We start from the raw sequence: 25358 nt of genomic DNA, 5'->3' as shown, positions 1-25358 counted from the left end.
TCTGAAAATTTGACCTAAGAGTAGGTCTACAACATACCAACAGAGGGAAAACTTGATAGCATATAGATTTAGTGGGACAATACTAGTTACATAGGAATATTTTACATAAAAGAGAACTACTTAGAGCATAGATAAGACGGCTAATCCTTAGATCAAAAGAAAAGATGAGTAGAGCATCTTTTAGTGGCGGTGGGCACCCCTCGGACGGAACTTTAGGTTAGCCAGCCGACACTCTACATCAAGAAGGTGTCTTTCATACACAATCAGACAGGTTCGGATCTCTATGGCGTCAGCTCGGGCTACAGCTAGCTCTTTCTGTAGAGCTTCATTGTCTCTCGTAGCCCTCGCATGAGCAACTTCGAGATTGTGAAGGCGGTTAGTGTTGGCGTCAAAATATGCCTCAAGCTCCACAGTTAGCTGAATGGCCGCCACGCTTAGCTCAACATTGTGGGCCACTCGGCGCACTATGATTGGAAGAGCTCTGTCTGCAGAACCTCCTTCGTTCACATTGTAGAAGCGGTGATCCCCATTATACGGGAGGGGTTGACCTTGCTTGTGGCTCTACCTATCCAAAATTCTGACCCACATAGGTGCTGGACCAATGAATTCAAGATGGGGGTTAGGATTTCGTATTTAGGCCTCTTGAGGTAAATTTTTGACTTCAGGCTCTAAGTCGGCCTCTTCAAGGAATTATTCAGTGAAATCATCGTCTAGAGGAATCTCATGGTTTTCCTCCGGCTCCACATCTATCCATCCAACATTTCCCTGATTGGGAAAGTACGGGTCTCCCGGAATATGAAAACCAGCCATGAAATCTATGCGAGAAAAGGGATAAAGAAATAGTTAATAGATGCCTTAATCTAAATATACTTATAGAGGAGTGATCCTCATTAGTTATTTCTATAACTAAGTAATGCATACCAGCTATATATAGTTTCTGAGATAAAATAGACCTTCGAATAAATGACCCAACTCTAAGTTCACAACCAAATAAGGAACAGGAAGTAAAGCGATAGTCATAGATTCTAAGTCTATAGAATCTTTAATTATATATAACTTTAGCACATGCACTCCATACTTATATACTTACTAATAAGAGTCTTTAGTTTTCACATAAGTTAATAGTAACACAAAATACTCCTATAGTATTTTAAGTTAGTTTTATGTTCTCACGGATTCTTTGTGGGTAGTTGGTAAGTTTCTAGACTTGATGCAACATCACAACCATTCCTAGACATATGCTAATCACTTCTCGGACTGACATAGTTGATCAGGCTATGTCATTCCCAGAACTGACCATACATCCCCAAGCCTACTTGTGTTGTTCAATAATCGCAATACTTTTGTTTTGTTCTAGTATGATACTGATCCTAGTATGAATGCATGTATGTATACTTTTAGTAAAAATACTTGTGTGTGTGTGTATATATATATATATATATATATATATATATATATATATATATATATAAGTATAACTCTTGGTCAGAGTGTTTTTTTAATCCCAATGTATTTATAGTTGTATATCTTTTATGGGTTGATATACTCAGTTAACTATAAACAATGCTCTGATACCAATCTGTCACACCCCCAAACCAAATTGGTGGAAACATTCAGGGGTGGAGGACGTCATGTATAATATCATAACAATGCATAATAGTAAAACAAGCAACAACATCCATTGTGTTAATAGAATAGTTAAACACATGTGTGTTCTTTGGTAAAGTTTAAATGACACCAAAAATGTATAATCAAAATAATGATGAGTCTTGAATCCACTCTGTCCTTCAAAAGTTGCATGAGTGTACCTGTCTACGGATTCCCTAAGAATACAAGTTATTTTGAAAGAGAGTATTAACAGAAATGCTGGTGAGTTCATAAGTGTTTAGTGCCCTTTGTTTGTATTTAAACCTTTAAAATATTTGTATATGATCTGTACGTTTGTTTGGAAAGTTTTCTGAGAAATCCTATATTTCCTGCTTATAATGAAATGTGGCCTTCTACCCAAGGCCCGACTATTTGCCTGTTTGTTTTCATGTAAAAATGTAATATTTGTATATGCACTTGTAATAGTGTAGAAAATATAGTAGTACTTTATATCTATATAAAAGTATGTTTCCCATATTATTACTATCCTTTACTAAGACAATAGTATGTTTTAACCCAACAATACCACCGCTGTATAGTGAAATGGAAAAATGAAGACACGTAGTCGTATTAAATGTATCATACGCTTCAGAGAGTCTTATTGACTTTAAAACCAAATTTATTAATTAAGGGTTTAAAAATGTGATGCGGTTGTAACCATGCTGATTGACGGATGTAAACACGACGACCTTCTGGCGTCGAAACAATGTGACACTTTGTCACCCCTTGGCCTTACCAGCTGGGACTATAGCTAACAGTCGGGGTGTGGGATGCTCTATCCCGTATAGATCTATACACACGATGCCTGCTCTCCCGCTAGGAGACTCTTGTTACAAAACGTGATACAACAATGTATTGTTGTACCATGAAGTAGTATCTCACATTCTAATTATAAAGTACATGCTAAAGTATGTATGTTCCTTCTGTTCATGTAAATGTATATGTATATGTATATGTTCTTTCCTGTTCTTGTAAATGTATATGTATATGTATATGTTCTCTTCCGTTCTTGTATATGTATATGTATACGTTCTCTAAACTATACTTATTGTAGTTTAATAGTATGTTTGTTTTGTATCTGACTTGTAGAAAAGACTCAATGGCTCAGCTTGAACAATTATGTTAAGTATAACTTTAAAAGTAAGATTTAATATTCTTATACATATTTAGCATGTATAACTATGAGTTAATCGACAGTCGGACTAGTGTATCCTACCCTAAGCCCATAACCAAACAAGGAACATGAGTCAAGGTTTTTAATAATAGTCTTATGTCCATTAAAGCATACTTATACACTAATACATAATTGAATATGGTTTTGAAAGTAAAAGAGTTTTGAAAAGATTTTTAAAAGCAGTTTGAAAAGGGTTTTAAAACGAAGTCTAACAATGTTTTAAAAGTAATTTGAAAATACGTTTGAAGATTGTTTGAAACAGATTATTTAACCAATATATAAATGTTTATACTAACACAATTTCAATTGTGTTCAACTTGTATCCCCCCCAAAAGCATTTTAAACAGTTAAAAGGTTGATTGCAGGGGTATGAACTATCCTGATTGTGAGTGATCTGGAAAGTAAGCTAGGTATAGGATGCTTGTGTTCACAATTGAAGTCCCGAAGCACAGTTGGATCCTATAAGGCATATATTCATATATATATATATATATATATATATATATATATATATATATATATATGTGTGTGTGTGTGTGTGTGTGTATATATATACAATTAGTGTTTATAACTACTAACTAGCATAGGGAACTACCTAAAGTTGTAGGAAACACCCTAAAGGAAGTGTTAAACCCACAAATGGAGGTTTGAAGGAGGTTCACGGCCACCCAAGGATGGGTTTGAGGCCTTAATGGGTTCACGGCCTCATGAGGTGTTCACAGCCCATGAATTCTATGAAGGTTTCACGACCCTTATGAAGGGTTCACATCCGTGATCCCTTCAAGTCCATGAAGGTGATGATGAATCATGAAGAATCAAGGCTAGGATCTAGTAGTCTTTCAAGTATAACAAGTTTAAGGTTGAAACACTTATGTTTTTGGAGCTTTGGAGGGTTCACTACCGAAGCTAGTTGAGAGAGAATGGAAGCATTTACGGTTGGGAAGAGGAGAAATGAAGAGGAAATGAGCACCATGTATGTATATATATATATATATATATATATATATATATATATATATATATGAGGTGGTTCACAGCCGTGAACGTAGTTTGCGGCCGTGAACACCTTGTGAGTGGTTTTCTGGTTCGAATTTATCCTCCCGAGCATAAGGTAACTCATCCTAGCATCCATTCTTACATTACACTAGGCTCAGAAACTCTCAAACAGGTCCTTAAAAGGGCTAAAAGGTAACAGAAACAACTCTGACTTTTGATTGATTCGATTAACTTTTCATGAATGGAATTTCGGGTTGTCACAACAACCACCTGTTTAACCATTGCAACAAACTGATCAGTTTCACAACCGCTTCTAAGTTGTATCGCCCAATCCCAACGGTAGTGCATAATGTGCTAGTTTTAAATAAATGCCATCTCCTGTAAAAGACAAATCTTCTTTTTCTCCACGGCATATAGGTTCTGATAAACATCTTTTAAAACATTGTCACCACACCAATAGTCTTTCGAATAGAGGGTGCTATTAGCATTTCCCACAACCCTCTTAAAAAGGCTCTCAAAATGTATACCTCCTTCTCAAGCTCGCTTCCAATCTACTCTAATAAATGAAGGGTTTTTTTTTTGCCACATGTCACACTCATTCAATTTGCCAAATGTCATTTTGTGGTTATTTTGAATGACTTTCTTTTCCACATGTCATTTTATGAGTTTTTTTATTTTAATAAATTTCATATAACACTTTAATGTAATAAATAAATAAATGTAGTAATAAATGAATATCAATTTTACTAATAGACATGCATTCTTATTTCAAAATTCACAAATTAAAGCTTATTAGTTTATTTTGTCTATTTATTTAAATTTAAAAGATAAAAAAAAAACAATTTTAATAATTAATTATTTTTCTTATTTTCTTATAAATGTAAAGTTTTTAAATATTTAGACATTTATATTTAACTTTTTTTTAATTAACCCAGTAATACATGAGTCTTACACCAAGTTTTAGATATACTCAACCACACACCCATTATAGACTTTCTAACAATAGACTTTCCATCAATAATTTGGACATTGTGAATTGCTGTAATACACGAGCACCAAAAGGAATCATATCCATTTTTTAATCTCCACCACCATTTGGGTAAAAGCGGTAAGTTGACCAAGTCAAAGGATCCAACATCTAAGCCAAGTCGACCGAGTCAAGGCATCTAATACCTAAGCCTCTTATATGTGTGTATATGCAAATTTGTGATTAGTACATAAGCAAATTTGTGATTTATATATATGAAGATAGTTGATTTGCATATAGCCAAATCACAAAGTTGCCCACCCAACAAAAAATCATACATTTATTTAAAAAAAAAGTTTCTAGTTCTTTATTAACGTCTATAGGCATTATCTAAGGGGGTGTTTGTTTTTTCTCTGCAGATCTGTGTGAGCTCTTTTGGCTGCGCGGCGCAGACCACACACAAATTTGAAGGTTTGCAGTGTGTTTGTTTTTCTGAAGTGTGCATACATAAAAACATCTGCGCGAGCTCTTCACCACACAGACTTGGGCCAAGATCTTCTAAAGTTTGCGAGTGTTTTAAACCTAAAAAAACGCGTCCTTCTATTGCATCTGCCTCCATCGTCAAACCTTCCCACCGTCCATATTTCTCCACCGACAGAACCCATCCATCTTCAATCCATGGACCATCGCCTCCGATTAGCACCCCCATCGCCGCCTGCTCTCCAATCGAAGGCATCTAGTGACCAGGCACAGTCTCGACTTGTACGATTCAGGCCACCAGCGACAGGTTTGTATCTTCCTTGCGTTTTTTTTAGTTCCAACATGAAATTGATGAATAATCTTGCTGTGAAAACTCTCTAATTCACTGAAAATCTTGTTTCTTGCTTCAAATTCTTGTTAAATGTTATTACAATACATGTATATCTCCTCCTTCACAATTTGCTATTACAATACATGTATGATACTTGATCAGATTAGGTTTTTGCATACAAAAAGAATGGAACCAAAGTTATGTATCATGTATGTTTGATTGATATTCTGGAAAATAATATAAATATATAGAGCCTATTTTGCTGAAAATTAAGAAAATTAAAGAAAGTCTTGCCTTTTCTTTTCATGTTTATGTCTCATAAGTAGTGCAGAAGCAAAATATCCTTTTCCTATATGTGAAATAATGTTGTCAAGTGTGATTATTTATTGTTGTGGATTGTGAATTGTTTATTGTTGTGAAATAATGTTGTCAATTGTGAATTGTTTATTTCTGTGAAATAATGCTGTCAATTGTGAATTGTTTATTGCTGTGAAATAATGTTGTGAAAATTTGTGCTGAAAATGTGAAATAATGTTGTCAACTAATGATATCTAACAAGTCACATGAAAATCACACTTTAGTTGTTGATTGTTTATTGTTATTTGGTTTTAAAAATACTCTTGATTGTTTCAAATCATTATTTTTTTTGTTGTAATGTGTATGATATGCAATACCTTATGAAATCATATTTGTGAATGCTACAATACCTTATGAAATTATTATTGTCTATGATATATTGCTTATTAGAATTGGGAGAAAAACAACAATGGACCAATGAGCATTTAAAATGAGTATTGGATACTTGTATTGAAGAAGTAGAGAGTGTCGGTAGAAAAGGATTGAGTTTGCTGAAAGACTCATGGATAAGGCTTGGAAGAGTTCTTAAGGAGAAATTTGGGTTTGAGTTGAGTCAAAAACAAATGAAAAACACATCTGACAATCTGAAAGTCAAATACACAGGATGGGTGTATTTAAAAAAAAAACTAGTAATATATACAACTCTCAAACAAACACTTTTAACTTAACAGCTGAGGAGTGGGATGATTTTAAGAAGGTAGACACACACACACACACACAGACACACACACACACACACATATATATATATATATATATATATATATATATATATATATATATATATATATTAAACATTTATGTTAAAAGTTGCCAAAATTCTTATACTATTTTTTGTTACATTTGGGTTTAGGGGCATCCGAAGGCTACTTCATTGAGAACATTTCCACTGCCTTTTCTAGATCTTTGTGCACGTCTTTTTGATGGAAATAGTGCTACTGGTAATTTTAGGAGTTACTCAACCCAATCATCATCAGTAGCTGGAGCATCCTCTTGTCGTCTTCCACCACTTCAGATTACCGCCACCCCTTTTCATACAATAGATGATGATGGTGATGACACTTCCCACCATGAGCCACCACCTTCTGCTGCTTCACCTTCTGCAGCTTCACCTTCTACTGCTTCACCAAATACTGCTTCACCATCTGGTAACCCTAACAAAAGGGCTAAACCCTCAACTCCTATACCTGTTAGCGCCTCACCGTCTGCTTCTTCACCTGATGGAACTTCTATTACTGGTGACAATTTAGAATTAGAAATGAAAAAAGCTTTACAAAGTTTGACTAAAGGGTATACAATCCCTCAATGTTTAGAGAAGTTAGAGATGCTTCAGTTAGGCCCTACCGATCCTTTACGCTTTGTTGCATATCATATTTTTGGAGGGAACATGAACATGAGAGAGATGTGGATGCATTTACCCGATGTTCCCGAGATATTACGAGGATGGCTTGAGATGACGGGTACAAGTTTAGGAGTTTTGAAGGATGGAATGATTGTCCGATGATTTTTCTAGTGTTGAAACTATTTGTTAGGTCTTTTTGCCTTTGTTGGAACTATTTTTTTAGGTCTTTTTGCTTTTCTTGGAACTATTTTTTTGTTATTTTGCTACTTGGAATATGGTTTATCTAATGTATTTTTGGTACTTGAAATATGATTAACATGTTTATTTGCTACGTCAGATATAGTTTATGTAATGTTTTTTTTTGCTACTTGAAATATGGTTTATGTAATGTTTTTTTTTTGCTACTTGAAATATGATTAATGTAATGTTTTTTAAAGTTCTACTTTGTTGATTTTAGGTTCATAATGGATCACGATCAAAAGTTACTTCTCGTAATTCTTATGTACCTGTACATCCATTTTTTTTTGGAAGAGGGGTGTGAAACGATTGCAAGATAATGATTCAGAAATGACAGGACATGAATACACATTGGAGTTGTTACATCGTAATTGTTTACAATGTGTTGAAGTACTACGCATGTCCCGTGACTCTTTTGTACGACTATGTGCTCATTTTAGAGCAAATTACTCATTAAAGGATAGCAAACATGTATCGGTTGAGGAAAAGATGGCCAAGTTTTTGATGATGATCGGCCATAATCAACGTTACGTGATTATCAAGCGGAGATTTCAACTCGAAGCAAACAATTCATAAATTTTTTTATGAAGTGTTGGAAACAAATGATGCTTTTCGCACAAGATGTTATAGTACCAACTTCTTTTAATTCGAATCCAAACATTCCAGGTCATAATAGGAGGCTATGACGGGTTTTCAAAGGGGCAGTTGGTGCACTTGATGGCACTTTGATACATGTTGTTGTCCCTGCTAAGAAACAATACTTATATAGAAGTAGGGGAAAGGGAGACTGCTACCAAAACGTATTGGCAATTTTTGACTTCAATATGATTTTCACATTTGTTGTGGCCGGGTGGGAAGGGGTAGCACTGACTCTAAAATACTATCAGAAGCAATAACCGATCCACAATCATCATTCCCATTTCCACCACCCGGTAAGTTTTTGTTTTTTTTCGAAATACTATTATCTTAGTTTGAAAATTGATTAGTGTTTTGCAATTTTTACAGACAAGTATTATCTTTGTGATGTCGCGTATGCACATACTCGAGGATGTATGCCCCCTTATCGTAATGTGAGGTATTGGCTTGGAGATTTTCGTCAAAGACGTGCATTGATCAATAAGGAAAAATTTAACCATGGACATGCAAAACTTCGGACTGTCATTGAGCGTGCTTTTGGTGTTTTGAAAGCACACTTCCCTATATTGAAGAGGATGGCACCATCCCGTTTGTGACACAAAGAAACATTGTCATGACATGTTTCGTGCTTCATAATTTTATAAGGAGAGAAGGAATGAGTGATGAGTATTTTGCACGATACGATGAACCCAATGTCTCGTTTCGAAATAACAATGTGGGCGTTGATGATGATGAAGATGGGATTCCAACACATGGTACTACAGCAGACCGTGAATATATGACCCAGTTACGGGATGAAATTGTTGATCAGTTGATGCACAATATAGATTGAATTGTTTTAAATGAAATTGTTATTGTAAAACCAATTTTTTTTTATTGTATGACTAATTTAGATGCACGAATTTTATTTTCAATGTTATAAGACTATTATTATTAAAATGTTGTGTTGGAAAATCATTTTATGTTTGTAAAATCATTTTATTTAAAATTTCATTTTATTTCAACAGACTGCAGACGTTAAAAAACAAACAGACTTCTTATTGCAGACTGCAGACGTTTGGTCCACCTCTTCTGCTGCAGAGGCTTCCAGATGTGGTCCGCAGACTGCAGATATTTTGGCTTCAGAAAAACAAACAGCACCTAAGTTTTCATTTTGTTTTGAAAAAAAAAGAGGATAAAAAGTTATCGGATACTCAAAAAAAATGTGTTCTAAAATATATATATATATATATATATATATAAATGCATACATACATATATTTACATACATATACATGATAAATTAATATAGATGTAATTAATGCTTTTAATTGGAGAAGAAAAATAATCGAGTGAGATGGTGTTGTTAAATCATATATATATATATATATATATATATATATATATATATATATATATATATATATATATATATATATATATATATATATATATGGGGATAGAGAATATACATTATAGCCCCACCTAATCATAGGTACTAAATCGCTAAAATATGTCGTTTTAACATCCTAAATATACCCGGTTTGGTTTCACTTGGTAAATATATCATTCTCCATAACATTTCATTCTTTCATTATCGTTTTATCATCTTCGTTTTCTTTCCTTATTTATTGTTTATTACTTCATCCAAGTGAACATTACTAAACCCTAAACCTAAACCTAAACCCTAAATTTAAACCCTAAAAACTAAAGCTAAACCCTAAACCCTAAATCTAAACCCTAAACACTAAACCCTAAACCCTAAACCCTAACCCTAAACACTAAACCCTAAACCCTAAACCCTAAACTCTAAACCCTAAACCCTATTTTTTCGATCTTGAATTTACATCTTGAAGTATTAATTGTGAATCTATTAACCGTAATCTTTATATAGGAAAACAATATATTTTCAAGTGGTTTAGTATCTAAGTTTAGGTGGGGCTGTAATGTATATTCCATTTTCCCTTTATATATATATATATATATATATATATATATATATATATATATATATATATATATATATATATATATATATATATATATATATATATATATATATATATATATATATATATATAATTTAAATTACATTAAAAAAACTCATAGTTTCTCTAAAACACAAAAATATTTATACATATTACTGTTTAAAAAAAAAAAAAAAGACTTAATGCATTATGACGCTCCCAATAAACCCAATTGCGATTAAACGTTAAAAAAAAAAAGAACACAAATTTTTATTTGTTTACATATGTGTATATATGCAAATTTCTGATTTATATGTATATGAAAATAGTTGATTTGAATATAGCAAAATCACAAAGTTGCGCAACCAAAAAAATCATATGCATTTTTTAGAAATTTTTGTAGCATTTAAGCTTCAATAGCAATATCTATCGGCATTAAGTAAGTTTTTTGAACATCAATTTTGATAAAAAAAAAAAAAGTTGTCCAATACATATGAATTATCAAATGATTATATATATATATATATATATATATATATATATATATATATATATATATATATATATATATATATATATATATATATATAAGGTTCTAAAAGGCGTAAGGCGTGGCGTGGCGGGAAGGTCAAACCTCAAGCTTAACGAGCCATGGCGTTTTTCAAGGCGTGATGTAAGGCGACAATTTTGTATTAATTTATAATTATATTACCGCATAAATATAGATTTATATCAAATATAATTAGTTTTTAGAAGTGTTATATGAACAACTAATAACAAAAAGTTAACAAAAACACAATATTTGTATGTTCGATTAGAAAATGCATAAAAAATAGCAAAAAAAAACGTGTTTCAAACGAAAAAACACGCACCATAACACGCCATAACGCGCCATGGCATGCCATATCACGCCTTGCCACACGCTACGCCTAACAAGAACGTTATGAGGCTATTCGTAACTACGACGCCGTGCCTCACGCCAGGGCGCGCCTTTTAAAACACTCTTGCCACACACTACGCCTAACAAAAACGTTATGAGGCTATTCGTAACTACGACACCGCGCCTTACGCCATAACGCGTTTTAGAACACTATATATATATATATATATATATATATATATATATATATATATATATATATATGTGTGTGTGTGTGTGTGTGTTTTCGTACGTTTTATCGTTGTACTAAAATGATTAATTAATATTAATGTAGTTAATGTTTTTAGTTCAACAAGAAAACATAATAGTATGGGATGGTGTTGTTAAATCATATTGATTAATATATATATATATATATATATATATATATATATATATATATATATATATATATTAATGTATATATATTAATTAATATTAATGTAGTTAATGTTTTTAGTTCAACAAGAAAACATAATAGTATGGGATGGTGTTGTTAAATCATATATATATATATATATATATATATATATATATATATATATATATATATATATATATATATATATAAAAGGTCTGGTTTCTGTGATGACTTATTTTAAAATGAGGAATCATGAGGACGTCTTAAAAAAATTGAAAAAAAATCTAAAAAAACTACAAATCATAAAATCGAGCATTAATTTATGTCCAGGAGAAAAAAAATTAGAAAAAATTTTTGCATCATTAAAATTGATCCATGATTCAAATTTAATTTTTTATTTTGCATTATTTTTAACCATGATTCAATTTTCATGATCCAATATTTTGATTTTTTTTTTTCGGACATAGATTTATGCTCAATTTAATTATTTGTATTTATATATACATACTTTTTCAATTTTTTATGGTGTCCTCAAAGATATAAATCTATAGAGTAAATTACACTAATGGTCCCTATAGTTTAGGGTAATTTGTGTGTTTGGTCCCTAACTTATTTTTTTAACTCGAAAGGTCTCCACTGTTTGTTTTTGTAACACGCTTGGTCCCTATCTTATCTAAAAAGACTATTTTGCCTTTGATTTTTTAATTTATTTAAATAAACACATCCGCAACCCCACCTCGTCACCTTACCTTACCGATCCCACCATTTTTTTCCTATTTAAATAATTGCATTTTTATGTAAGACAGAGACAAAGTGCGTAGCAAAAACAAACAATAAGGACCGTAACAAAAACAATTAATAGGGACCTTCCAAGTTAAAAAAATTAGTTAGGAATCAAACGTACGAATTACCCTAAACCATAATGACCATTCGTATAATTTACTCAAATCTATACCGCTAAATAAGACCAATCATAGTAAACACATGAATTTTTGTTAGGGTACATATGTCTGTATATGCAAATTTGTGATTTGTATATATGAAAATAGTTGTTTTGCATAGAGCCAAATCACAAAGTTCCATATATGCACCCCACAAAAAAAATAAAAAAAATCCTTTTACTAGCATTTAAGCTTCTATAATAGTGTCAATAGGCATTAAGTAATTTCTTTGAAAAAAAATGGAGAAAATAACTTATCGAATTCTACAAAAATTACAATTTCTCAAATTATGTTTTATATATAGTCAGGTTTGTTTTGCGAACTTATATTTTCCGGCAAACTTTTTCGTGTGGATTAAAAAAAATGACCTGAGTTACTAACTTTGTCATATAGAAGTGTATTTATACATAAAAAATCGAAAAAAATCTGCACATATCTCTATTATTTTTTTTATGAAGAAATGCACTTCTGATTATGTGTGCATATAATTTTTGGAGAGTTTTTTTTACTCACTTTTGTATGAAAGACTAATCCCTTAAGTTACTTAAAAAAAATTCACACTAAATAATTCGTGGAGTTCGTGAGAAAATATTGGTTCGTAGAAGATCATATATATATATATATATATATATATATATATATATATATATATATATATATATATATATATATATATATATATATATATATATATATATATATATAGGTTATTTTGTTTTCACTATCTATTATATGCATGTGTGATTGCTTCTGGACCAATCATTTTAGTTATTTTAATAAAGTAATTAATGCATATTACATGTGGAAGATATATATATATATATATATATATATATATATATATATATATATATATATATATGTGTGTGTGTGTGTGTGTGTGTGTGTGTGTGTTTCGTTGAGATTCAAAATAAAATAAAGACCTTGAGGTTAAATCTCAACCACATATTTAACATCTGCCGCTCTAACTCTCCGGCGTATCGATGCGACGGGTCACATATCAACGCCTGTTCATTTCTCCTTCCCGGTCATCCACACTACCACAACTGTCATCCCCATCAGCACTACCACCACCTCTACCACCAGCCAACCCCACCATTACCAACTCCACCACTTATACCACCGTCACCTCTACCACCACCACCTCTTCTACCACTATTTGTCATAATCATATATGATTACTCAATATATGAACAAACATATTGTGACAACCCGAAATTTTTATTTGTATAAACTCCGCATTTAAGCACTTCAAAAATTAGCCAAATTCAGCTCAAAACATTTTTGGCCAGATTTAATCTCGTTGGAATATTTTAAATAATATTCGTCAAGCGAACCAAAAATAAGGAAGTATAAATTCAGAGTTGTCGTTTTTAATGTAAGTCACGACACTCCAAAAATTTGGAGTTTATGAGAGAAAACTCGGAGTTTGGACCGCAAACCCCAAATACTATATATATGACACTTAGCCATTTTCCTTCATTTCTCCCGTTTCAAGTTAGAGAAAACCCAAATTCTCTCCTAAGGATCTTCAAACTTTTGTCCCAACCTTCGCATAACGTAAGTACTTCTATCCTAGAGCATATTAAGGCTTGTTATACTTCATTGTATCAAGGAAACACCCAAGAAACACCAAGAACAAGGTGTTTATGGTCCAAGGTGTTCTTGGACCGTAAACCCTAAAATGGGTGCCAAAGTGTGCCCTAGTTCCCTCTAAGCCTTGACAACTAGCATAGATCATTTCCTTGATACGTTTAGCACTTGAAAACACCCAAAATACCCCAAGAACATGAGTGTACGGTTTGGGGACCTCCCAAAACCGTTAACACCTTCCAAAGGGTGTTTTGATGCCCTTAACACCTTATTAAGCTAATATATGTGACTAGAACCTTGCATGCTTAACCTAGAGCCACCAAAACACAAGAGAAATGGACAAACATGGGTTTGCGGCCGTAAACCCATGTGTTTACGACCGTAAACACCCAAGGGAGTGGCCCAAGGACCGTAAACTCCATAAAATGTCCATTTTGAGCCCTTGTCACTTCCATAGCCCTTGATTCAAGTCTAGCATAATTCCTTGAGTGAGATAAGACCTTTAAACACCCCATGGCACCACTACCATGAGTTTACGGCCTTAAAATCATGGGGGTTATGGTCCAAAACCGTAAACACTCCTAAGGGCCATCATTTGTAGAGTAAACTCCAATATGAGTCCATACACTCTTCATATCCAACCCTTGGTACTCCTAACACTTGTAGCAAAGTGTTTTCATGTATAAGGACATCCTTACTTGCTTAAGTTAGTTATTAAATGACTAATTGGATACTTAAATGTATCATTACTTGTTAAATAGGATCCGAGTGTGTGTTCAAGTCCTCACTTGATACTTAGCATCCTATACCATCCGTTCATCCGAATCGCCCACGTCAGGTGAGTTCATTGTTGGATAAGGTGTCTAAGTCCATAACTATTTCTGGTAAATAATTGACCCGGCCCGGCATGGTCCATTTGGGTTGCATGGCACCATGCAATTAGATAAACTAAATGAGAGAAATAACACATATGGTTTATTAATATATTATAAGTTCTAATATATTAATAATATTATTTAATTAGTTTTGATCAAGAATTAATTAAGTGATCAAAAGAATAACTAATTAAATACTTGGGTAGATTATGTAAATCTTCCATATCTTATATACTGGGCTAAAAGGCTCCATGGATTATCAAGTTGGGTTCCACCCATAGGATGCTCCATGGAGTTAACCCATGGATTGAGAAATGAAGAGTCATGTTACATTAGCGTTTTACCTAATGGAACACACTATAAGGACCATGTATCTCCCCAAAATCGGCTACACTAGTGAGACACTAGAGAAACAAGAGGGCTTGGCCAATTTTGAGTGTGTTAGAGTATTCTCTCAAGTTTATACTTTGCATTTGGTGTTGTGTGAAGCATTTGAGGCATCACACTTGAGGTGCTAGGCTCACAAGGTTTCAAGGAACACTTTCAACAACAAGGTATGTAGTTCTATCTTTAATACAAAGAAATTGCACCCCATGTATGCTAGATAGGTTCATAACCTTGGAAAACAACTTTGCATGATTATTAGACAAACATAGATCCAAGGTTATTAGGGTTGCATGTACACTTAAGAAGTGTTAGAATGCTCAAAACCCATCAGTGGTATCAGAGACTAGGCTTGCTTATTTGATTTTTGTGCAAACTGCTTGAAAAAATCGAGTTTTCTGTTTTCTGCCCGTATGAACTTGCCGAGTCCATGGGGGGACTCAACGAGTCCATGACCAAAGGCAAGCTACTCGCCGAGTCAGTTCATGCACTCGACGAGTAGAGGCTGCAGACTTCAGAATTTCGGTTCTTGTTGCTGGAAATTGACTAGGAATATTACCCTATACTGTTTTGGTGTTTTAAAACTTGTTTTAGTTGGTGTAATGTTCATGTTAATCCATTTACAACAAAAAGTTATCAAAATTACAAGTTTTTTAAGTGTAATTTTTGATTCTTGAAAGTGTTCATGTTCATGTTCTTGATCATATGATGTTTAGATGATCATAGGAATTATTTGTAACCTATGTGGTAGATTAATTCATGATCTTTATGTGTTTTAATGGAGTCCATAACTTGTCCTCAAGTTATGGAAAACCAAAAGTCAATTTGTTTTTAAAACCATTAAAAGAACACATGGGTTATAAAAATGAAGACTCTTCATTTTTAATACTCTAATAAACTCATAAGTTACAAGAAATGAAAAGTTTTGAAAGTTTACAAAACTTGCCCTCAAGTTTTGGAACAAGTAAAGTCTTGATTAAAACTTTAGTTCCAACCCTTAGAATTTTAAAGTTAAAATTCAACCCTTATACTTATAATATTATAAGTTAATAATATATATATATATATATATATATATATATATATATATATATATATATATATATATATATATATATATATATATGTATAAGATTAAAGTCGTCTTACCGCTAGTACGCCTCATTCACGAAGCCGGTCTATAAGGTGGATATAAGGTTGTTGCCTATAAAATGGCAACTTAATGGGTGTCCACTCTCACCCACCGCTTGCTTGACTGGTGGAGGGTCGTTAGCCGAACGGATAAGACAAGGACTTATAAATTCTCATTAAAAGTATGAAGAATATTATAAAGTAACTAAATGTTATATTAAATTCCCAATCTTAGTTACTTTAGGAAAAATGTGAATAAGGTGCTAATCCATGAAATTACACTTTACACTTTGTCTAAGTCGTTAGTGGAGCGTGTGTGGTTAACCGGCACACTAACTTGGACATAACAAGGTAGGTAAAGGGTGACTTAATATTTATCATAGTATCGATGGAGCGTGTGTGGTTAACCGGCACATCGATTGAGGGGTAATTTATTAAGGGTACCAAGTAATTTGCATGGTTACTTCACACCTTGTTTTGTGATCCTCGGCATCCCAGTCACAAAACTTGGAAGGCACACTCGAGATTGAAACATGCCTTTGAAAAGTTCATTGAATCTCAAAAGAATCTAGGAGTTTCTAAGAACCAAATTAAATATTTTAATATTTCGACTTTGGTGGAAATTGGTGAATCGTCATTCACCTACCTTTCAAATATGTTATTACTTAGATTACGACATACCTCTTCTAAGTATAATATATTATGATTGGGTCCTAGCCTTAATACTACCTTTGGGTGTTTTATTAAGGACCATCTCTATTTCTAAACTAAACTTTTCTTCTCTTCAGATGTCTGCAAACAATGCTGCTTCTGGCTCTAATCCTAATGGCTCCTTTTCTCTTATGAACTTTTGTGGGAAAGTCACTTTTGATGGATCCAACTTTAATGAATGGATCAGAAACATCTGAATGATTACCCGCTACGAGGACAAAGAATATGTCCTCGATAAGGAGCTTAAGGAGATTGATGAGACAGTTGCTACTCCTCAAGAGATCGCTGACTTTAGGGCACATGAAAGGGATGCCACCAAGTTGGCATGCATCATGATGGCCACTATGACAGCCAATCTTCAAAAGTCCTATGAGGACTACTACCCTTTTGAGATTGTTAGAGCTTAGATGTTGTAATAGTCGAAGAGTAAGTTAGATTGTTACGGAGTATATTTTGTCTTCGTAAGAAGGAGTCTTCGGATGTAATGTTATTTGCACTAAGGCATTATAAAGAGTAGTCTTAATGACTAGTCCTTAGTATTGTTATGCTTTTGTTCTCCTATAAATAGGGGTCTGTACTAAGTGATTAGGAAGAACATTTTCACTCAGTCTTTACAGTTTATTCATTGTAATCTGTAAACTCAAAAGCATAATACGAGTTGAACAAATATTCTATTTACTCTCGTATTCATCGTTATTATTCTTCCTGAATTCATACTTGAATTTGATTCAAACTCGATTACAAATCTCATCAATTGGTATCAGAGCAGGAATCCTTTCTATGATCTGATTTTCATACGTTCAAAAAGATTTTTGAATCTACTGTTTGATTCAAAAAGTTTCCGTTCTTTTTCAGTGTCAAAAATTATTCTTGATCTAAATCTAGGATTTGATTCTGCGGACATATTTGTGAATCGAGTGTTCATTGTGTGCTTCTGATTTGAAATATACAATTTGATTTCAAAATTCTCAACGTTTTCATATCATCTTGAAGTTTTTGTCCGTACAACAATGGCGTCATTCAATCTGAATTCCATGACATCATTTTCACATTTGCTTGGTTCATCCACAAAAATTCCGATGCTTATTCCAGAATATTACGATCAGTGGGCAGATCGTATGCAAGATTACTTGAACGGATTGGATGAAGAATTATGGAAGTGCATTTCAGGAGAAATCAGTCAACTTGCAATAGTTCAGCAAATTGGTGTGTCTTCAAGCAGTTTGGAAGTTGACAATCAATCCAATCGTTTAAAACAACTGGAGAAGAAATGCAAGAGGGAATTAAGAGGTGCCTTGCCTCCTGTTGTGTACAATTATGTCAGAACATGCACAACAGCTAAAGAAATCTGGAACAATCTCAAACACAAATTTCAAGGAAGTGAAAAGACGAAGATCACATCTGTGAAACAATGCTTGGTGGAACTCAAAGATTTCAAACAGAAAGAATCTGAATCCATTGAAGTATACTATGATCGGTTCAACGAGTTAATCTATCATTGTAATCGTTATGGTATTACAAGGTCATCAATGGAGTACAACTTGATATTTGTAATGGGACTTCGAAAGGAGTGGAGGAGTGTGAGTATGATGGTGAAAAACCAACAGAGTTTTGATACTTCGACTTTGAAAGATTTGTACAATCAATTAAAATCTCATGAAAATGAGGTTAATGAAATAGCTGAGGAAGCAATAGCAAGTCTTGGTGGACCATTGGCACTCGTTTCGAAGGTTTCAGAAAGAGAGAATGAAAAATCGAAGTCTGATGAAGAAGAAGGTTTTCTGATGAATTCTGATGATGAGGCTGTTGCATTTTACTCAAACAATCGAGTAAAGAAATTTTCTAACAAACCTTTTAATCCAAAGAACAAGTCATCAAATTCGAAGGGTAGTTTTGAGAACAAAAATAGAGTGGATGAAAAGAAGACAGAAGTGAAGATGGATTCGAAGAGTGAAATGGAGCAAATAAAGAAGATGTTGAAAGGTGATACATGGATTAATTGCCATTATTTCTATGGTGCAAATCACTTGGCAGTAGATTGCTTGTTGAGAAAGAAGGAGGAAAAGAAAAATAAAACAAAGGATGAGGCGTATTACACTGAGAAACTGGAGGAAGTAAAGTCGAAGGCAAAGAATTTGTCGTTGGTGGCTCATGGAGAAATTGAATCGGATGACACATATCAAATATGGTCCTCAGGTTCAGACGATGAAGAAATGAAGAATCCAACACACAGGGCCATGTATGCAAAAGTTGAAAAAGATTCAGATGAAGAAGAGACTTACGAAGTACGTGGGCAATGCTTCGTATCGAAGTCTACCGACAGGTCGCCCATGACTACCAAGGTACGTAAACTTCTTGAATCCTTTAATATTCCAGTTTCTGCATATAATTCTGAGTTAGTATCTTTTGATGAAACTGTTACTTACTTTGATTCAATTGTCGTGTCTGCTAGCAATGAAGCTAAAAAGTTAAATGATCAATTACTAGAGACAAGAAAGAAGTTAGAATCAAAAGTCACTAGAGTTGATTATTTAGAATTGCAAGTGTTGAATATTATGGTGGATAGGGAGAGTTTAGCAAAGGAAATAAACTTGTTGTTAGCACAGAGAAATATTTTCTGTAATTCTGCGAAAAGATTGTATGGAAAATTAACTGAATTACATCATTCGAGTGAGATAAGTAAGGAACAACACACAAAATTGCTACCATTTTTCGCATATGATAGAACTAAGGTAGATAGTGTTTCATATGATTGTGAAAAAGAAATTTCTGATTTTAACAAAGTTCCAGATGATAGGTATAGATATGGAATTGCTAAAGTCGAAGATTATCTTGATGCTAATGATTTAGTAAAAATTGTAAATGAGACATTAACTAAATCAGAACAACTTCAAATTTTGAAAAAGACTGAGAATTCTACATCTAATTGTCAAACTAATTTTGCTGATATTGAAGATAATTTTGATAATATTAGTGAAATTAATGATTTAGAGGATGTAGATTGTTCTCAATTGTTAGTCATAAATGTAGCAAATTCTTTTAAAGGGAAAGAAAACTGTGAAGATTTATTCATAAAAATTGACACTGATGAACCCTCAACTTCGAAAGTTTGTGATATGGAGTTTGTGGAAATACATGATAGTCAAACCGATGATAGTGATAAAGAGGAAGAAAACACAAATTCGAAGTCAATTCAAAGTTCGAAAGAAATTGAAATTCCTCGAGTGGTTGTTGATCAAGTTTATTTGGATACACAAGAATTTGAGAAAATTCTTAATGAAAAAGGTGCTCATTATCTTGAATCGAATACTGTTGTTTATCCGATCTTCAAATGCACTGATGATATTGTGTTTCCAAACCAAGTCTTCGTAACAACAGGAAATGTTGAAAATATAAAGCTTGAATTCAAAAAGTTGGTTGAGGAAGACAATAAGCAAACTTCAAATGAAGGTTTCTTTTCGAATCAAAACACAGTTGAAAACAATCTCACAAAAAATTCATATATATTTCAACGTCAAAAACCAAAAAGAATATGGGTTGAAAAGTCAAAAGTTGAAAAGAAGATAGTTAACACAACTGCAAATGTGTTCACGAAGCAAGAAGGTGTTAAAACAGAGGTTAAAGCAGTCAACAAAGCAATAAAATTGAATTCAAAAGAGTTTAAAGCTCAAGTTGAAAAATTTTCAAAGAAAAAAAATATTTCAAAACGTCAAGCAAGAAAAACAATTTTTTTGGCAAACTATTGAGTCATTAAATATGACATCAATAAATTTTTCAAAAGAAGGAAAAGTTTTTAGAGGAAGATCCAAGACTCAAATTTTTTAAAAGAAAAATGCTTCATTTTCAAATATTAAAACAAACGTTTCAAATGGAACAAAAACAACACTTCCAAGAAAAAGTTTTCAGAAAAAGGTTGAAAAACAGATTTCAAAATCACAAATGAATACTTCCTATCATGAGTCTTATCTATCGAAACCAAAAGTGGATTATGTTCCAAGTTCAGCAAAATGTTATAATCTTCCGAAGAAGCAAGCTGAAAAAATCTCAAATGCGAAAGGTATAACTACTAAAAGAAATATTGATCATCGGTTGGAAGGAAAGGGAAAAATGTATCAATAAAGTAAGTTTTCGAAAGAACAGATACATGAGGCATATGAAATGTATGTAAATCCTTCAATGGACGGTAGTTCGTCATCCAAAGAATCAAACATTTCAGTTAAAGTTTGGCAGCCGATCACGAAAGTGAAAAGTGAAACATCACAAACTCAAAATGCGAAGGGTATAATCAGTGAAAATTTGAAAACAATAAAAACTCATATATCTGACCCTTCAAATGAAAATGATAAATTTATTGACAGTTTCAAAACAAAAGTTTGTGATTGGGTTAATGGTTGTACTTTGCAATTGAAAAACAAACCTAATATGAATGGACCCAACAAGTCTTGGGTACCTAAATTTTTTCAATAATCGCAGGTACTTTGTGACGAGCAATATGATAACAAGTGGTATATCGATAGTGGTTGCTCACTGCACATGACTGGGAAGAAGGAAAACTTGCGTGATTTTCGAAGCTTAGAAAATGGAGGAGTGGTTAAGTTTGGCAATAATCACAAATGCAAAGTTAAGGGTTATGGAAAGATAACGAATGGCACTTTCACTATCAATCGAGTTGCATTTGTTGAAGGTTTACAACACAATTTGATAAGTGTATCACAACTTGTTGTGGGCACTGGCAATCAAGTTCTTTTTAATGAAGAAGGAAGTGTCATTTCGAATGTTGAGACAAAAGAAGTTTTACTCAAGTCGAAACGAAAAGGTGATATGTTTACATTGGATATAGTTCCAATTGTTGGCAAACCTGCTGTGTGTTTACTTTCGAAGGCTGCTGCCGATACAAGCTGGTTATGGCACAGGAGGTTATCACATCTCAATTTTCGAAACATTAACAAACTTGTTGTACAAGATCTGGAAAGAGGTTTACCCATTCTTAAATATGATAATGACAGTTTGTGTGCAGCATGCAAAGTAGGAAAACAACACAAACAAGGTCATCCAATCACTATAGATTCGAAGATTGTTGAACCCCTCGAACTCTTGCATATTGATTTATGTGGTCCTTCGACAATTGCTACTCTTAACAAGAAAAGGTACATTCTAGTTATTGTGGATGATTTTTCAAGATTTACGTGGGTTTATTTTCTCGGGTTAAAATCCGAAGTTCCACAAATGATGATTGATTTTATCAAGAAAATGGAAATTTTCTTAACAAGAAAAGGTACATTCTAGTTATTGTGGATGATTTTTCAAGATTTACGTGGGTTTATTTTCTCGGGTTAAAATCCGAAGTTCCACAAATGATGATTGATTTTATCAAGAAAATGGAAATTTCGTTGAAGAAGTCAGTTCGAAAAATTAAAAGTGATCATGGAACTGAACTCAAAAATCGTGTTTTTGATTAATTTCTGATGGAGAAAGGCATTTCGCATAATTTTTCATCTCCATATACACCACAACAAAATGGTGTAGTTGAGAGAAGAAATAGATCATTATGCGAAGCTGCAAGAATAATCTTAGCATATTCGAATTTACCTCAATATCTTTGGGCCGAAGCCGTTTCGACTGCTTGCTTTACTCAGAATCGATCATTCATTCATAGACGGTTTAATGTTACTCCTTATGAAATCATCAATAATCGAAAACCTAATGTCAAATTTTTCCATGTTTTTGGATGCAGGTGTTTCATAATGAATCTTAAGGATAATCTTTCGAAGTTTCAAACAAAACCTGATGAAGGAATTTTCTTGGGATATTCACACAATTATGTTGCTTATAGAGTGTTAAATAAGCGAACTTGCAAAGTGGAAGAAACTTTTAATTTGACATTTGATGATCATTACATTAAAAAGTCTAATCATCAATTTGCAAATCATCCTATTTTGAAAAATTCTTCGAATGATAATGATTCAATTAAAATGGATGATGATAATTATGAATCGATTTTTGGTATTTCAGATCAAGCAATTGAAGCAGAGAATAATGCACCGGATAATCAACAATCAGAAAATTCGAAGCATGACAATGATTCAATTTCGGTTCTGAATCTAAACACGAATGAACTAACTAGTAGTCCAATGGAGGGGGAGCACTTGGATTCGAATAGCTTTGTTGAGGGGGAGCATTCTTGCGAAAGTGATAAAATGTCAACCAATATTAATGATGAGGGGAGCCCATTATCGAAGAAGAGCCAATTATCGAAGAGGAGATAAATATCGAAGCAGAGCCAATACACGAAGAGGAGTCAATACTTGAGAAGGATCCAATTCTTGAAGAAGAACATTTCGATAATGCTGAGGATGGATGTTCCATAAATGGATCAGAAACATATGCTATGTTCGAAGATGCACCTTTGGATTTTGATCCTAATTATCCACCATTGGATAAATGGACAAGAAATCATCCAAAAGAACAAATTCTTGGTGATCCACAAGCAGGAGTAATAACAAGGGCTCAACTTCATGCACGAAATGAGGTATTGAATACTCATCAAGAGTTATGCATGTTTAATGTTTTTATTTCCAAAATCGAACCAAAGACAGTTAAGGTTGCAATGGAACACTCTGATTGGGTTGTTGCTATGCAAGCTGAATTGTCAGAATTCGAAAGAAACAAGGTTTGGAGATTAATTCCGAAACCTGTTGATGTGTCAATTGTTGGACTCAAATGGATTTATAAAAACAAAACTGACAAAGATGGAAACATTATTCAAAATAAGGCTAGACTTGTTGTTAAAGGATATTCTCAACAAGAAGGAATTGATTACGAAGAAACATTTGCCCCTGTCGCAAGACTCGAGGTTGTTCGTATTTTTCTGGCTTATGCAGCTCATAAAGATTTCGACGTTTATCAAATGGATGTAAAATGTGCATTATTAAACGGAGAACTCGAAGAAACGGTATATGTTGAACAACCACCAGGTTTTATAAATACCGAACATCCTGATCATGTTTATATTTTAGATAAAGCTGTGTATGGGTTAAAACAAGCACCAAGAGCATAGTATGCAACTTTAACATCATTTTTGAAACAATCTAAATTTAAACAAGGATCAGTTGATCCCACTTTATTTCGAAAGAAAATTGGGAATCACCTGATGCTTGTTCAAATTTATGTTGATGATATAATTTTTGACTCTACTGACCCTGCTTTATCCAAAGAATTCGAAGACTTGATGAAAATCAAATTCGAAATGAGTATGATGGGCAAAACTAATAACTTTTTGGGTTTGAATATTCGTCAAAACAGGGAAGGCATCTTCATTAATCAGGAGAAATATACGAAGAATTTGTTAGAAAAGTTTGGCATGACGAATAGCACAAAGTTACGAGTACCAATGGCAACGTGCATAAAGCTAACTCCTTCGTTAGATAAATCTGTTGTTGATCTGACTCTATATCGAAGCATGATTGGGTCTTTATTGTATTTAACTGCAAGTCGACCTGATATTATGTTTTCTGTTTGTAATTGTGCAAGGTATCAATCAAATCCATGTGAACCACATTTAACAGCGGTGAAGAATATTTTTCGATATTTGAAAGGCACTACTTCGTTAGGTTTGTGGTATCCTTCGAAAATAGGATTCTTTGTACAAGCTTATTCAGACGCGGATCTTGGTGGATGCAGTCTCGATCGCAAAAGCACAACTGGTGGGTGTCAATTACTAGATGGAAAATTGGTCAGTTGGCAATCGAAGAAGCAAACATGTGTTTCGATATCTACAGCTGACGCTGAATATGTTCCTGCAGCTGTGTGTACATCACAAATAATTTGGATTCAAAGTCAATTATGTGATTATGCTATTAATATGAAAAAGATTCCTTTATATTGTGATTCACAAAGTGCAATAAGAATTTGTCATAATCCTGTGCAGCATTCGAAGACAAAGCACATTGCTCTCAGATATCATTTCATCAAAGATCATGTCGAAGAAGGAAATATTGAAGTTCATTTTGTGAAAACAACGGAACAATTGGCAGATATTTTCACAAAGGCATTGGATGAAAAATCTTTTCTTCGTATATTGGAAGGATTGGGTATGGTTGATGGAAATTCACTTACATGTGATAAAAGTGAAGATTGATGGATTCGAATGTTTTGGTGAACTGAAGGACAAATTGCTTACAAAGAGTTAAGTGTTCAAAAGTTACTGTTCATGGTCAACGCTTCGAATGCTTCGCATTCGAAAGATTTATTCCTTGTTGAAGTACATAATTAGAGATTATTGTTCAAGTCAACGGTTCGAATGCTTTGTGTTCGTATGATTTGAAGATATT

The sequence above is a fragment of the Lactuca serriola genome, chromosome 1 (genome assembly GCF_051521515.1).
Source record: "Lactuca serriola cultivar US96UC23 chromosome 1, Lser_US96UC23_V15, whole genome shotgun sequence".
Taxonomy (NCBI): Eukaryota; Viridiplantae; Streptophyta; class Magnoliopsida; order Asterales; family Asteraceae; genus Lactuca; species Lactuca serriola.
This window is presented reverse-complemented; position numbering follows the sequence as displayed.